Source organism: Artemia sp. Qi Xiang Cuo, chromosome 12, assembly GCF_049724085.1.
Source record: "Artemia sp. Qi Xiang Cuo chromosome 12, ASM4972408v1, whole genome shotgun sequence".
In the NCBI taxonomy this organism is placed as follows: domain Eukaryota; kingdom Metazoa; phylum Arthropoda; class Branchiopoda; order Anostraca; family Artemiidae; genus Artemia; species Artemia sp. Qi Xiang Cuo.
Window position 1 is genome coordinate 51295360 of NC_142805.1, and position 16111 is coordinate 51311470.

Here is a 16111-nt window from a genome sequence, read left to right on the forward strand (position 1 = left end):
CTCCAAACGATTTCTCCGGTATTGATTTCACCTTTACGCATAACCGACTGCACTAGGAGGCGTTGAATTTTGTTTTGCATTTTATGGTAATTATTAAGCTACATTAAACTTGTTGATTTTAATGTTTTATGTACCAAAGGAGTTGCAACATTTAGGTGATTAGTTTTGCTTACTGTTTTTCACGGTTTAACACTATCCTACGAAATTTGTTGAATATAAGCAATGATTTGGGACAATCCAAATAAAAAAGGATTACATACTTAGTTACATCACTTGCTAAATAATGCTATTTATTTAATAAAAATTTCTGTCATTTTTATAGTTACCATTTCCGACAGTTTTCATTTCACATATTCTCTTTCATTGGTTAAGAAAAGATAATTTTAGGTCTTTTCCGTTTCTCTCTATAAGGATTCAAATTTTGGCTTTCTATTTATGTTTGACAAAATTTTGCAAAAATTCTTAACAAAAGTTGTACTATAATGCTTTCAATTGATGGGTAGGCATTGATGAAAAAGGCATTTCGCCAACTGGCGAAATGCTGGAAAAGGGTACAGAAAATCTGCAAATGTGAGTGCTGACATGGCTTCCAACTCAGATAGTGATGTTTAATGTCGTAAATTAGTATAAATTAGGCCCTTCTGAAATCTGTATCAAAAGACAGGTTTGGCAAATTTTTGGTTTTGAAATATATCCACTGGATATAAAAAAAGTGTTTTAAGCCAAATTGTCTGTGTTACCACTTTTCTTTTCAAACAGTCTATAAAACCTTGATGATTTTTGGGAGATGGCTCTCAGGATTCGGTAGAATTTTCAGTAAGAATGTTTTTTTTATTTTGTATTAAGTTTTTGGAGGTGTTCGAGCGATTTGAGAATAAAGTACCACATTCTAAAAGTTCAGAGTGCAGCTCTACTGGAGCCAGCTACGATTCCGGAAAGAAAAAGGGGATTTCATCGATTAACTTTGCCAAACATGAAAAAGGGAAGCAGCTAGAAGCTTGAAATAATTTTGAAACTAAGTGCGGTCATATTTCATTCAGACTCTAAAGCTGTTTAATTAAGACATTTTTCTTCTTCGACCCCTACTTTTTCTCACCCTTTCAGGCTCCAAACGACAGCCCCCTTAGTTCAGGATTGGGACAGAAAATCTTGACAAAATTACGGACACCAGGCCCTTAACCATTGAGACTGAGTTAAGCGGATAAACCTTTTCACCACCATCCCCAAACAGTTATTCACAAATGATAAAGAGAAAACGCAAAGTCACAGCTCATTAATATTCATATAACTGAAAAAAAAGTATAAAAAATAGCAAAACTTTCAAATACATATAGCCTACTGCATTACATTCATAATCTGTTTCTATCGCATGGGTTTTTATGTAAGCATTCCACTCTGATCATGCAGTAACTCAGCTGTGCTGGCAGACGCTACTATTTCTTTTAGCCTCTTTCTGAGGGGCTGGTCAACCGTTAGTGTATCTGCTATAACTCTGGATCGTTTCATTCCAAGTTTCGCCTGAATCGTGGAAGCCAGAATCACCGTTGCCAAACGATTCCTTCTGTATGTCCTTACTTCCTTGAGTAGGCTGAACAGTCTTTCTGAAGCTACCATCGAAAATGGCAAGGAGAACAAGTATTGTACAAACTTTGCTAAGTTTGAGTACCGTTTGTTTCCACGGTGGTCCCTCGCATTCAAAGCCGATTTCCAATAATCCACGGCTGTTACAGTCACTGTTTCCTCATCTTTGACACTATCGAGATGTTCCCGTCACTCTTTGTCAATGGCACTTCTGACCACTCTGGCAACGAGTAGTGTCTTAAATATTGGCCAAGGGTGGGTGGTTTTAGTGCGAGTAGCGTCTTAAATATTGGCCAAGGGTGGGTGGGTTTAGTGACTTAGCGATTTCGGGTTCAAATAAAACTAACCACCTCATAGATATCATCGTCAAAACTGAATCTTTTCTGTGTCTGAACGATAGCCTCTTTGTAAAACTCGCAAGCTGACAAATAATTTTTTTCAGTCTCTGCTTTTAGCTTCTCCTTTTGGTCGTCAGGCTGATCAAAAGTATTCGCATTACTGGTCAACTTGGCAATTCTTTTTGCCACATCTAAGCCGAGTAAATATTTTCTACTGGGAGGTACTGCAAACTATTTTCAGGATCAACTGTCATTCCCTTTTCTTGAACATACTTGGCGGTCATAAAATTTCGTGACAAAGTCTTTACAAGTTTCGCTGTCTCTTCTTACAAAACATGAAACAGTGAGGCATCTAATTGGGGCATTGTATTAAACTCTGTTAATAGTCAAAGGATGTACTCAATAAACATCATCATGGATTTTATAAGTGGATTCTGTAATGCATTAAACACAAGCTCATTTCCATACGTGGGGTCCTCAAATTCCAAATTCTGAAATAAAGCTTCAAGGTTTCCCAAAGCTGAAGAATCCGTCTTACACACACATGAAATGAGAGCCATCTTGTTTGTCCAGGTGCAAGAATTTACAGCTGGTCCATGTTTCAAAAGTCCTGGAACTCTCCAAAAGTGCTGACTCGTTTTGAACGGTTTGCAAAATGATTATAAATCGTCCTGCATAGATGTTCCAAAGCTTTTGGAAGCTTTTTACAAGCATAAGATGCCACAAAATGGATCTGGTTGCAACTACACTTCACGACAGTAACCCTCGGGTAGTTTTTCCTTATAAGTGAAGAAACAGAGGGGTGGGCCCTCATCATAACGCTTGCAGTGTCACTACAAAAACCAATCCAATTTGTCAGTGGAGCTCCATCTTTTTCAAGGACCTGCAAATATACCTCAGTTTTTAGAACAGTATTTCCGATGTTCTGTTGGGGCATTCCATAAGGTCAGTTAAATCCACCTCTGTTTCTAAATTCTCGTTTGAAAAATAAACACAGATGGCCAACTGTTTAGCAGTTGCAACATCAGTCGTCTCGTCAATTATGATTGAAAAGGGGTTCTTTTCAGAGACTCCACCAGGATGTCCTTGTAATACACTGACAGGCCCTGCCAGACTATGTTCGTCACTTTCTGCTTATCCAATCTTACTTTATTAGTAACATTCTTATGTGGCATATTTTTCAGGAATGGGACTAATTTGTCAACCAGCAAAAGTGGTAAATTGTTTTCAATAAGAAATGCTGCAATCTTGTTCTAGATCATTTGATGCAAACCCCAGGAGCTCAGTTATAGGCTTTGAAACTGAATTTGAAGCTTTGAGGTTCTTCCAGTGTTTTTCTGACAGGTAATGTCTTTTCAAAGCTTCTGAAATACCGAGCACCATGCCGATTCTTCACTAGATTTCGTTGCTAACCAACCAGAAAATTCTTTGGCGTTCTCCCATTCTTTTAAATATTTTTTTCTAAATATTTTTTTTTCTCTTTCTCAGTGTCAACAGATGAACCTCTTGTCATTCTTATTTCACATGCTTCATTCGAATCTGACAAGTCTTCTTCTAAATCCATTATGGGGGGGGTGGGGGCACAAGGTCTGCTGGGAGGTTTTCCACGGGTAAGTTTCCCATGGAGAAGAAAGTTTCCAGGGAGTGAAATTTTCAGGGGATATTATGCACTGGGGGAATTTGCCGGAATTCTTATACAAAGTTTTGTTTTATGTCTTGTTTTCTCTTTTCCGTCGCAATTTTATGTGCGGAGTGGTTAAGAGTAATTGTCCGGGGTAAATTTTCACCGGTTCCGTGGGGAGTGGGTTTCTCCGTGAAGGTGGGCCAGATTTCCTGGCATTATTTAAAAACGATCAGAAATAAAAAAAAGTCTTTTCAACTGAAAGTAAGGAGCAATATCAAAACTTAAAAAAGACAAAAATTATTACGTATATAAAGGGGGTTACCCCCCCCTCAACACCTCGCTCTTTACACTAAAGTTTGAATTTTGTCCCAATTCTTTAAGAATGACTCCCGAAAGACAAGGGTCGTTTAATTAGACTAATAGGCTAAGATGCTTTTTTAGGAGTGCTAAAAAACTTGAGCGTAAATAGCAAGGTGTTGAAGAGGGGGCAACCCCCTTTATATACGTAATAATTTCTGTTCGTTTTAATTTTTAAACAAGTAAAATGAATCATTTTATGCAATTCTGAAAAAAAGATAACTTTCACTGCTTTCATAGTTTGGTAACTAAGTTTTTTGCATATTATGAAGTGATAACTGTTTCTTAACACGTTTTCTTCTCAATAGCCCCAATTTTAGGCTTATATCAAATATATATATATATATATATATATATATATATATATATATATATATATATATATATATATATATATATATATATATATATATATATATATATATATATATATATATATATATATATATATATATATATATATATATATATATATATATATATTTATATATATATATATATATATATATATATATATATATATATATATATATATATATATATATATATATATATATATATATATATATATATATATATATATATATATATATATATATATATATATATATATATATATATATATATATATATATATATTAAATTCGTAACCTAACCAAGGTAACCCCCCCCCCCAGAACCCCAAAAAACACTTTAAATATCTTACAAGCAATTAAAACTACGCTATACATTGTATTTCTCTACAGCAGTGTCTCGAATCATCCCGTAAAAATGGTTTTTTCGTCGCGTCTACAGTTTGACATATATAAAAGAGTAGGTATAACGAAGGAGTACCTATATTGTTATATATAACATAATGTATTGTGCAAAGAAACTAGTCACAAAAAACCGCCAGACAGGTTAACTGCAAGAGACCGCTATAGAGAAATGCAATGCAAAGTGTGGTTTTCATTGCGTTTATGATATTTAAACTGTTGTTTTTTGGGGTTTAGGGGGAAGGTACCTAGGGTAGGTTACGTATTTAATATAAGCTATGCTTTACCCCCCCCCCTCCGTATATAAAAATATATAGCCCAAATTTGTTTATACACTGTTATATATTAATCCTATTTTATTTCATTAGCATTAACCAAACTTGACTTCTTTAGCAGTATATAGAAGTCACCATCTAATGCACAAGTACTATATATATATATATATATATATATATATATATATATATATATATATATATATATATATATATATATATATATATATATATATATATATATATATATATATATATGCCCGTAGCACTGGGCACGAATGACACAATTTATCAGAGTGTGGACAGGGGTCCGCGGGAACACAGCCCACAACTATCCAAACTTATGCTGTTGAGTTATCCCCATTTGAGGTAATCACAGGGGTTAACCAATCCGAAGTACAATGGACAGCCTCACCCTGAGAACGCCTCATTCATAATCAAGGAAGCTTTCCAGCCAGGTAAGTATAATTAATTCAAATCTAACATTTTACTTATATCTTTCGACATCAATCCCGTTGCTTTGAATGTCACTCAGAAGCTCCAATTTATTAGCCAGATGCAGGTTTACAAAACTTTTTCACATCAATGGATCAAGTCTCTAAATTGTTTTCGATAATAGTAATGACCCATTTCATTTTCATATGCAAACGTCTAAATCTTTTGAATGCAAGTTTACATTTTTGAGAAAAGAAAATCAGGGGTTTCTCACTCTATTATCAATATGACTGAAAAGTCGAAACTTATTTCTGAGAACCCAGTGGCCGTTCTACTGATTATGCCAATTATTTTCTCGTTAACAACCAAAGGGGGCTTTAGTCATTGCTACTACTACTAACAACTCACCACAGAACCAAGCCCTCTGAGGTCAAAAACAATCACTTCAACAATTCTGTTCGAATCGATAAATATGTGACATACAAAAGAGGCCCAAAGAAAAGAACTTTTCAGAGTGTTGACAGAGGTCCGCACGAACGCAGTCCCCCACTACCAAATATTACGCTGTTGAGTTACCCCATGAGGGGTAATCACAGGGGTCAACCAATCCGAAGTGCAATGGACAGCCTCACCCTGGGAGCGCCTCCTTCATGATCAAGGCAGCTCCCCAGCCAGGTAAGTATGTTTAGCAGGGTTGCCACCCTGACCTGGAAGAATTAACTAAATCGGAGAGGAAAAAATTACTAGATTGCATCTGTTTTACTAAATGCTAAAAAAATTTTTTTACACGTGCGGCCACGCCGCACGCGCACCATCGAGCATCGAGTTTTACTATAGGAGGATAATCAATACGATTTTCACAATCTTTTTTCTTTTTTCTTCTTTTTTTCTCTTTTCTTTCGTTTTCATAGTATTGAAAATTCCGGAAACCCACAAGTTCAAAAATCCTTTATTTGGATATATATATATATATATATATATATATATATATATATATATATATATATATATATATATATATATATATATATATATATATATATATATATATATATATATATAGAATATTGCGGCAATCAGACGAGGTAAATATTTTCCAAAACGGAGATAAGGCAACACGTGTGGTAAAACAAAAGCATTATACACCCTTGCAAGTAGAAAACGGTTAAAGTGGCACTTCATTGAAACGAGAATTCTATAAGCTCTGCGTGTCTTTACAGCGAACAACGAAAGAAGGCAATCGCGGGTTTCTTTAAGGTCGCTACAAATTGGCAGGACGAGGTTTTCCCTCGAAAGGGGTGTACCTATCCCGGAAGTCCTACATTACCGAGCCAACACGTGTAGGGAGCGGAGCAAGCCCCGACATTCCTCCAGTTTCCTAAAATCAGTTTAATATTTTGGGTACCATGTAGGGACCGTATCAGATCTTAAGCTGCTAAGAAGAGATACTACACTTTGATCTTAGCCAAAAGGCCGAGAAGCGATAATTAAAAAAGGATTGTCAAATAGTATATAAGAATACAAGTAGGAAAGTTTGTCACAAATTTAATTATGGTAGCGTTACTCAAATAACATTCAATTAACTTATCAAGTTGTCTTTAGATTTTTATAAACAGTATAAACATTTCCCATAATATCAAAGTTTATCTCAAAATTTTAATGGTAAACGGAAAATTTGCCAATCAAGACTTGGAAAAATTGTCATTCAAAAGCCAAAATCAGACAAAGATAAAAAAAAACCGCAAAAGAAAATTAAATGATTTGAAAATGGTGTATTTTGATTTAGCTCAATTTCCCATTGAACATGTCCTGACAATTTCAACGTAGTACCCGTAGCCGTTCCTGAGGTATCCGCCTTTTGACAAAACTGAAAGCATGAAGTGTTTCTTGTTTAGTTTAAAATCCCCGCAAAAAATACCCTGAGGTTCTGTATTAACCTCTAATTTTAATTCAAAATTTTTATATTAAAAATTTCTTTAACCTTACACGTTGGCAAAGCCACGAACATCTTAACGTAGAAAAAAACATTTTCATAAAAAATTAGATTGCATCGATTTGTAACATCAGCAGTAAATTTTATTTTCAAGGATTTTATATTTCTTGTAAAAAAATAAAATCAAAAAATTATTCAAGCCTCAAAACGATTTCTCCGGCATTGATTTCACCTTTACGCATAACCGACTGCACTAGGAGGCGTTGAATTTAGTTTTGCATTTTATGGTAATTAGTAAGCTACATTAAACTTATTCACTTTAAAGTTTTATATATCAAAGGAGTTGCAACATTTAGGTGATTAGTTTTGCTTACTGTTTTTCACGGTTTAGCACTATCCTACGAAATTTGTTGAATATAAGCAATGATTTGGGACAATCCAAATAAAAAGAGGATCACATACTTAGTTACATCACTTGCTAAATAATGATATTTATTTAATAAAAATTTCATTCATTTTCATAGTTGCCATTTCCGACAGTTTTCATTTCACATATTCTTTTTCATTGTTTAAGAAAAGATATTTTAGCTCTTTTCCGTTTCTCTATATAAATATTAAAGTTTTAGACTTCTTTTTACATGCTTTACAAAATTTTGCAACAATTTTTTAACAAAAGTTGTGCTATAATGCTTTCTATCGATGGGTAGGGGGAGAAATATTCAAATATAAATAAGTTGAAAATCTGCATAATCTTTTGGTTTATATAGGGTTGAAGGGATTCCAGCCCCTGGCATGTTACAACCTTGAGTATAGACAAATGTGACGCAACTATTACCCCCCCCCCACATACCCTGAAAGTTTCAACTTAACTTCCTTTACTTTTCCGTAAACATCACATATACACCCTTTTGACAGCGAAATCGATTTCAAAGTTTGATAACTACAATTTTTGCATATTATAAAAATAGGAACTGTCTTATTAACATATCTCCTCTTCAACAGCCCCAATTTTAGGCTTATACTATATATATTACTTAATAGTATTATAAACTAAGCAAATATGTATATTATTTATGTATACTATATATATTTACTACTATATGTATATATAGATATTTATGCATTATGCGGCACCCACCGCTATATACTGTATAAGGAAACCAGACATGGAGACCTGTCGGTAGGCTAAATTTTTCGCAGTTCACTTTTTGACATACGAATAAAGTGAACATACCACTCAATGCCGTTTTTTATGCTCTTTCCAAATAGAATAATCATTTTTGTCGGATATGAATTTTACCCCCACCCCTATGTATACCAATTCAGGGTATATATTTGCACTATTGGGGGGGGGGGTATATTTTTTTTTGATGTAAATGGGAGGTAAGTTTAAACTTTACCCCACCCCCCTAATGTGCAAATATATTCCCTGAATTGGTATATATAGGGGTGGGGGTAAAATTCATTTCCAACAAAAATGATTATTATATTTGGAAAGAACATAAAAAAAGGCATCGAGTGGTATGTTTACTTTATTCGTAAGTCAATAATATGATTTACAAACATTTACCTATATATATATATAATATATATATATATATATATATATATATATATATATATATATATATATATATATATATATATATATATATATATATATATATATATATATATATATATATATATATATATATATATATATATATATATATATATGAAGATAATTTCTTAAACCACATTGGCCTGACATCACATAAATAAAGAAAAACGAGCAAAAATGGGGTTTTTATAGGCCAAATGAAGATACTGAAAAAACAAAGCGAATATTTCGAGAGTAAAAAAGCATATCTTCTTCAGCGAGAAACGAAACTATTTATAAATAAAATCAAAAAATTAAAATAATTAAAACAAAATACCTAACAAACATAAAAGCGAGTTATTCGCCAATATCCGCTATTTGCACAAAATCAAAAAAATATGATCTGCCATCGACGGATACTAGCGAACAACTGAACAAAAGAAAGGAATCAATTCATTCACTCGAAAAACAAAACGAACCAGCAATTAAATAAGTTGGAAAACTATGTCATTTGACTTCGGATTTTAATTAAGGCATTTCTTGCAGACACCCTTTGAGACCTAAGGGGTTGTTCACGTGTTTGATTAGATGACTGAGAAAGTGGTTCAAGGTTTATTTCAGGGATCACTAAAGTATCGGCTTCTCTTTTGAGAAAACCGAAATATGACTCATTTATTCTTAAATCACCGAAATCTCTGTTTAAAGCTAGACCTAAATGTTGGTATTTATAAATTTCAACAGCTTCTCTGTAGTGCTGGACAATACCCTTATCATTCGAAATAAGACTAGCTTGATTAAACAAAATAGTATGGTCTGGTTTTTCAAAAATGTTCTCTGCAAGGGCAGAGTCAAAATTTTCCGGTTTTTTCCGCTTTTTAAGTGTATTATTAATTGAGCTAGAATGTTGAGTTAATCTATCTGTTAGTCGCTGATTAGTTCTTCCAATATACCAAAGACCACACGAACAAGGAATTCTGTAGACACCGGAGTTTTCACCTATCGGGATAGGGTCTTTTCCTTGATAAATTTGGGACTTGATAGTTTTTCTGGGTCTATAATAAGTGTAAATGTTATTTTTCCTTAGATTTTTTGAAATGTGGTCTGAAATCCCTTTAATGTATGGGAGACCAAGATAAACTGAATTTTCCCTTTGATTTGTGTTTTCTGTGGAACTATCTGATAATCTTTTAATGCGTTTTGCAATTACAGAATTTATTAAACTAATTGGATAACCATTCCCAAATAAAATATCTCTAAGGTGGTTGAGTTCTAAATCCAAGAAACGTGTTGAACAGACTTTCAATGCTCTATCAACTAGAGAAGTGACAACTCTTCTTTTCACAGCAGGAGAATGATTGGAGGAATAACTTAAGTAACGGTCATTATGTGTGGGTTTTCTATATGCACTAAACTCGAAACATGAATCATTTCGGTGCACCAAAACATCTAAGAAAGGAAGACGCCTCTCTATCTCTGATTCCTGAGTAAATTTCAGTTTTGGATCCAAGGAGTTGAGCAAGTGAAGAAAAGAACCCAGAGACTCGTCACCATGCTCCCATAAATAAAAAATGTCATCTTTAAAACGAACCCAAAACTCAGGCTTACAAGAACCATGCAAAATAGCCCTTTCTTCAAGGTCTTCCATGAAAATATCAGCCTGTATTGGAGAAAGGGGGCACCCATGGAGAGCCCATATTTCTGTCTATAAAAAATGCCTCTATAATGAAAGTAAAAAGAAGTTCTATTACAAAGGGCTGTAAGCGAAAGAAGTGTCTGATTCGAAAGAGCGGAATTTTCTGATATAGATGGGTTAGAATTAAGTTTTTGCTCCAAAAACAGTTCGGCCTTTTGAGGATCACAATTGGTATACATTGAATCTGCATCAAAACTGTCAATTCTTGTATTTGGTTTAACCGAAACTTGCTTTACCTTGGAAAAAAAATCAGCGGAATTTTTAATATAGGATTTTTGAGCCTGAATTAGTGGGCGAAATATTACTGATAAGAATTTTCCTATTTTTGCTGTAGGAGAATTAAAAGAAGAAACAATGGGTCGAAGTGGATTACCGGGCTTATGAACTTGAGGAAGACCATAAAAGCGAGGGGACGTACAACCGCGTGGGTAAAACCTTTTGTACAACTGATCTGTAATTTCACCTTTTCCTTTTAGATAAGACAGCTCTTTTCGGACTTCCTGTACAAATTTTTCTGTGATATTATTCAAATTTTTATTCAAATTGATATTATGTACAAATTTTTCTGTACAAATTTAGAGATATTTTATTTGGGAATGGTTATCCAATTAGTTTAATAAATTCTGTAATTGCAAAACGCATTAAAAGATTATCAGATAGTTCCACAGAAAACACAAATCAAAGAGAAAATTCAGTTTATCTTGGTCTCCCATACATTAAAGGGATTTCAGACCACATTTCAAAAAATCTAAGGAAAAATAACATTTACACTTATTATAGACCCAGAAAAACTATCAAGTCCCAAATTTATCAAGGAAAAGACCCTATCCCGATAGGTGAAAACCCCGGTGTCTACAGAATTCCTTGTTCGTGTGGTCTTTGGTATATTGGAAGAACTAATCAGCGACTAACAGATAGATTAACTCAGCATTCTAGCTCAATTAATAATACACTTAAAAAGCGGAAAAAACCGGAAAATTTTGACTCTGCCCTTGATGAGCACATTTTTGAAAAACCAGACCATACTATTTTGTTTAATCAAGCTAGTCTTATTTCGAATGATAAGGGTATTGTCCAGCACTACAGAGAAGCTGTTGAAATTTATAAATACCAACATTTAGGTCTAGCTTTAAACAGAGATTCCGGTGATTTAAGAATAAATGAGTTATATTTCGGTTTTCTCAAAAGAGAAGCCGATACTTTAGTGATCCCTGAAATAAACCTTGAACCACTTTCTCAGTCATCTAATCAAACACGTGACCAACCCCTTAGGTCTCAAAGGGTGTCTGCAAGAAATGCCTTAATTAAAATCCGAAATCAAATGACATAGTTTTCCAGTTTTTCGAGTGAATGAATTGATTCCTTTCTTTTGTTCAGTTGTTTGCTAGTATCCGTCGATGGCAGATCATATTTTTTGGATTTTGTGCAAATCGCGGATATTGGCGAATAACTCGCTTTTATGGTTGTTAGGTATTTGGTTTTAATTCTTTTAATTTTCGGCTTTTATTGATACATCGTTTCGTTTCGCGCTGAAGAAGAGAGGCGTTTGTCCTCTCGAAATATTCGCTTCGTTTTTTCAGTATCTTCATTTGGCCTATAAAAACCCCATTTTTGCTCGTTTTTCTTTCTTTATATGATATATATATATATATATATATATATATATATATATATATATATATATATATATATATATATATATATATATATATATATATATATATATATATATATATATATATATATATATATATATATATATATATATATATATATATATATATATATATATATATATATATATATATATATATAAATATAAATATATATATATATAAGTAGAGTTGACCTTTTGAATTTGCTGACGCCCCTGTACTAATCAGGTTTTTCTGGTAGGTATTCTATTCTACAGGTCATTACACTCTTTGCCAAGAGGAACGAGTATAACTTGATTGGTGATTGGGAATTGAATAAAAAATACCAGTTTAAAAAAATAAAAAATAAACACGTATCCATGATCTTTCTTCTGGCAAAAAAAAATACAAATTCCAATCAAAACTGGTCAAACGTGTTAATAAGCTGGCTGTTAATAAAAGGAATTCAAATATTTTGTCTATGAAATAGAAGCTAACTCAAAGCTAACTCTGATCTGATTGAATTGTCGCCGACAATGAGATGTAATCACTGCTAAGCCTTTTGTTATTGCGAAAGGGTTACCAAATTGGTGATTAAGACGGGCTTTGTCTAATTCTAGCCGGAAACTCAGAATTCATAGGAGGCAAGATCAAAAAAGGGGTAATTAGTGATTGGATAATTTTTTTACGTGAAATGTCTGAATAAAATATTTTTGGAGAAATTATTTAAAAGGTATAGTTTATTGCGTAAAGGTATTGCGTTGGTTAAGAATGCCTCACGGGTAATTAAAGAATGGGATGCTTGCATCAACAATACAAAGAATATGCTCAGATACTTAATAGATTTGACGCCTACAAGAGACATTGGTAGAAGGTATTCAATAGCTTAATTGAAAAGTAACGATAGAATGACATTGTGACTTGACTTAGCTTTACCTCTCCGATGTGGTCTGTATAATACACAAGTAACGTTTGAAAAGTATTGTCAATTTAAAAAGAAATGGCTGAAAAGTGTTTTGAGGGGGATGGGTTACATGGAGGGTTGAGTTGCACGAGGGTTAAGTTAAAGGGGGTACAGTTACACGGGGGGTTTGGGTCTACAGGGGTTCAGTTACAAGGTGGATTCAGTTGCAAGGGGGTTGAGGAAAATGGGGAGAGAGGTCCAAGAGAGTAGTGCTATGTCAGGGTTGAGCTTGTCACATATACTCTCTGTGGGCTGTTTGTGCTTCCTTGGATTGTGTGTGTGTCTTTGGGCTGTGTGTCTCTTTGTGGAATGTGAGTCTTTTTTATCTGGTTATGTTTCTGTTGGCAGTTTGAGTATTTTTGGTCTGTTTTTGTCTTTTTGTGGTGTTTGTGTCTGTGAGTGCTGTTTGTGTTTCTTTGTGGTGTTTGTTTAATTTTGTTCTGTGTGTCTTTCTTTTGTATGTTTATGTCTCTTAGGGACAGTGTGTGCTGTTGTGTTTCTTTTGTTTCTGTGTGTCTCTTGGGGCCGTTTGTGTAAGTTTGATGCTTGTTTATTTATTTTGAGTTTTTGTGTCTATAATGGTCCGTTTGTGTCTCTTTTGGTTTTGTGTGTCTCTTTGGGCTGTTTGTGTCATTTTGATCTGCGTATCTTTCTTTTAGATGTTTGTGTCTCTTAGGGACCGTGTGCGTCCCTTTGGGCTATGTGTGTCTCGTTGGGGCGTTTGAATCTTTTGGTCTGTATGTGTCTGTATGAGCGTGTTTTTCTCGTTGAGCTGTGTGTGTGTGTCTCTTTGGGCTTTTTGTTTCTTAGTCTTTCATATGTATGTGTTGTCTGAAACCTTTGATTTGGGATGGATGGTTTGCTGTTTTTGACTTTTCTGAGCTGGATTTCTTACCCTTTCATAGGTTGGTGTTGTCGGAAAATTATGATTTGGGATGTGTAGTTTGCTAGTTGGACTTTTCAGAGCTAGATTTCTTACTCTTTCATTGGTGTGTTTTGTCTGAAATCTATGATTTGGGATGTGTGGGTTGCTATTTTTTTTACTTTTCTGAGCTGAATTTCTTAGTCTTTCATAGGTGTGTATGATATTCTCTTGATAAAAAATATCAGTGACTACATCAGATTGTTTTGTAGTGCAGTGAGTTGTTACTAGTAGTAGTATTTTCGTGTTTTTTGCAAGCCATTCATACTATACCTTAAATGCATTCAGATATTTTCTTGATAAAACATAGCCGTGACTACATCAGATGGTTTTGTAGTGCAGTGAGTTGTTACTAGTAGTAGTATTTTCGTGGTTTTTTGCAAGCCATTCATACTATACCTTAAATGCATTCAGATATTTTCTTGATAAAACATGGCCGTGACTACATCAGATGGTTTTGTAGTGCAGTGAGTTGTCACTAGTAGTAGTATTTTCGTGTTTTTTGCAAGCCATTCTTACTATACCTTAAATGCATTCAGATATTTTCTTGATAAAACATAGCTGTGACTACATCAGATGGTTTTGTAGTGCAGTGAGTTGTTACTAGTAGTAGTATTTTCGTGTTTTTGCAAGCCATTCATAATATACCTTAAATTCATTCAGATATTTTCTTGATTAAACATAGCCGTGACTACATCAGATGGTTTTCTAGTGCAGTGAGTTGTTACTAGTAGAAGTATTTTTGTGTTTTTAGACATAGTCGTGATCACATCAGATGGTGTTGTAGTGCAGTGAGTTGTTACTAGTAGTAGTATTTTCGTGTTTTTTTCAAGACATTCATACTATACCTTAAATGCATTCAGATATTTTCTTGATAAAACATAGCTGTGACTACATCAGATGGTTTTGTAGTGCATTGAGTTGTTACTAGTAGTAGTATTTTCGTGTTTTTAGCAAGCCATTCATACTATACCTTAAATGCATTCAGATATTTTCTTGATCAAACATAGTCGTGATTACATCAGATGGTTTTGTTTTGAATTTTTTTGTTAATATTATTATTATATTCTTTTTTTTTAAAAGCCATTCTTACTAAAACTTAAATTCTTTAATATTTTTTTTTTATCAAAAATAAACGTGACTGCCTTTTACTGTTTTGTATTGTAGTGATTTTTTAATGGTATTGTGATTCTAGAGTTTTTTTGCGACGCATTCATACTATATCTAAAATGAATTAAGATATTTTCTTGATAAAACATAGCCCTGACTACATCTGTTGGTTTTGTAGTGCAGTGAGTTGTTACTAGTAGTTGTATTTTCGTGTTTTTTGCAAGCCATTCATACTATACCTTAAATGCATTCAGATATTTTCTTGATTCCAGTAGTGTTTTGTCGTGGTTTAGTAGTGTTTTATCGTGGTTTACCCTGCCACAGATACATTCTCTTGATTTTTCAAAGTTCATTTCGAATTTCTTTCATTGAAATGCAAGAGTTGGAATATTTCAGTAGTGTTTTGTTGTGCTTTACTACATTCTCTTGATCTTTCAAAGTTCACTCTGGTTTTATTTCATTGAAATGCAAGAGTTGGAATATAAGTAAGTAAGTAACAAATTCTTTCTTGAAGTCACCTCTTGGAGACACAATACAGAAATGTCATTAATTTTTTTTCTCTTTATAACAAACAATTTTCACTTAGCTACACGATGTAGAAATTTAATTCAAGAAATTATGAAAAAATTCTCAGTAAGTAACCATTTCTTTCTTGAAGTCAACTCTTGAATTCACCTGTTGGATAAATAAAAAGACATTTCGTTCAAGAAATTATGACAAAATTCTAAGTAAGTAACAAACTCTTTATTGTTTTCACGAGTTAGATATACGATGTAGAAATTAAATTCAAGAAATTATGAAAAAAATTCTCAGTCTAAGTAGCATATTCTTTCTTGAATTCACCTGTTGGATAAACAAAAAGACATTTCATTCAAGAAATTATGACAAAATTCTAAGTAAGTAACAAA

At 33.4% G+C, this 16111-nt stretch overlaps 1 protein-coding gene and 3 non-coding genes across 4 annotated transcripts in view; 1 reads left to right on the forward strand and 3 right to left on the reverse strand.

The window, feature by feature from the left end:
• Window positions 1-3215: 3215 nt before the first annotated feature.
• Window positions 3216-16111, forward strand: part of LOC148946249 (uncharacterized) — a 108132-nt gene continuing 95236 nt past the window's right edge. Inside the window, exon 1 of the mRNA XM_089098330.1 lies at window positions 3216-3263. The gene's annotated coding sequence lies outside the window, so the exon portion shown is untranslated. The remainder of the gene's footprint in view (window positions 3264-16111) is intronic.
• Window positions 5234-5396, reverse strand: LOC148946250 (U1 spliceosomal RNA). The gene has a single exon (XR_016142650.1). It is a non-coding gene; the product is annotated as a U1 spliceosomal RNA (small nuclear RNA).
• Window positions 5887-6048, reverse strand: LOC148946251 (U1 spliceosomal RNA). Its single transcript, XR_016142659.1, has one exon. It is a non-coding gene; the product is annotated as a U1 spliceosomal RNA (small nuclear RNA).
• On the reverse strand, window positions 6659-6850 carry LOC148946252 (U2 spliceosomal RNA). The gene has a single exon (XR_016142667.1). It is a non-coding gene; the product is annotated as a U2 spliceosomal RNA (small nuclear RNA).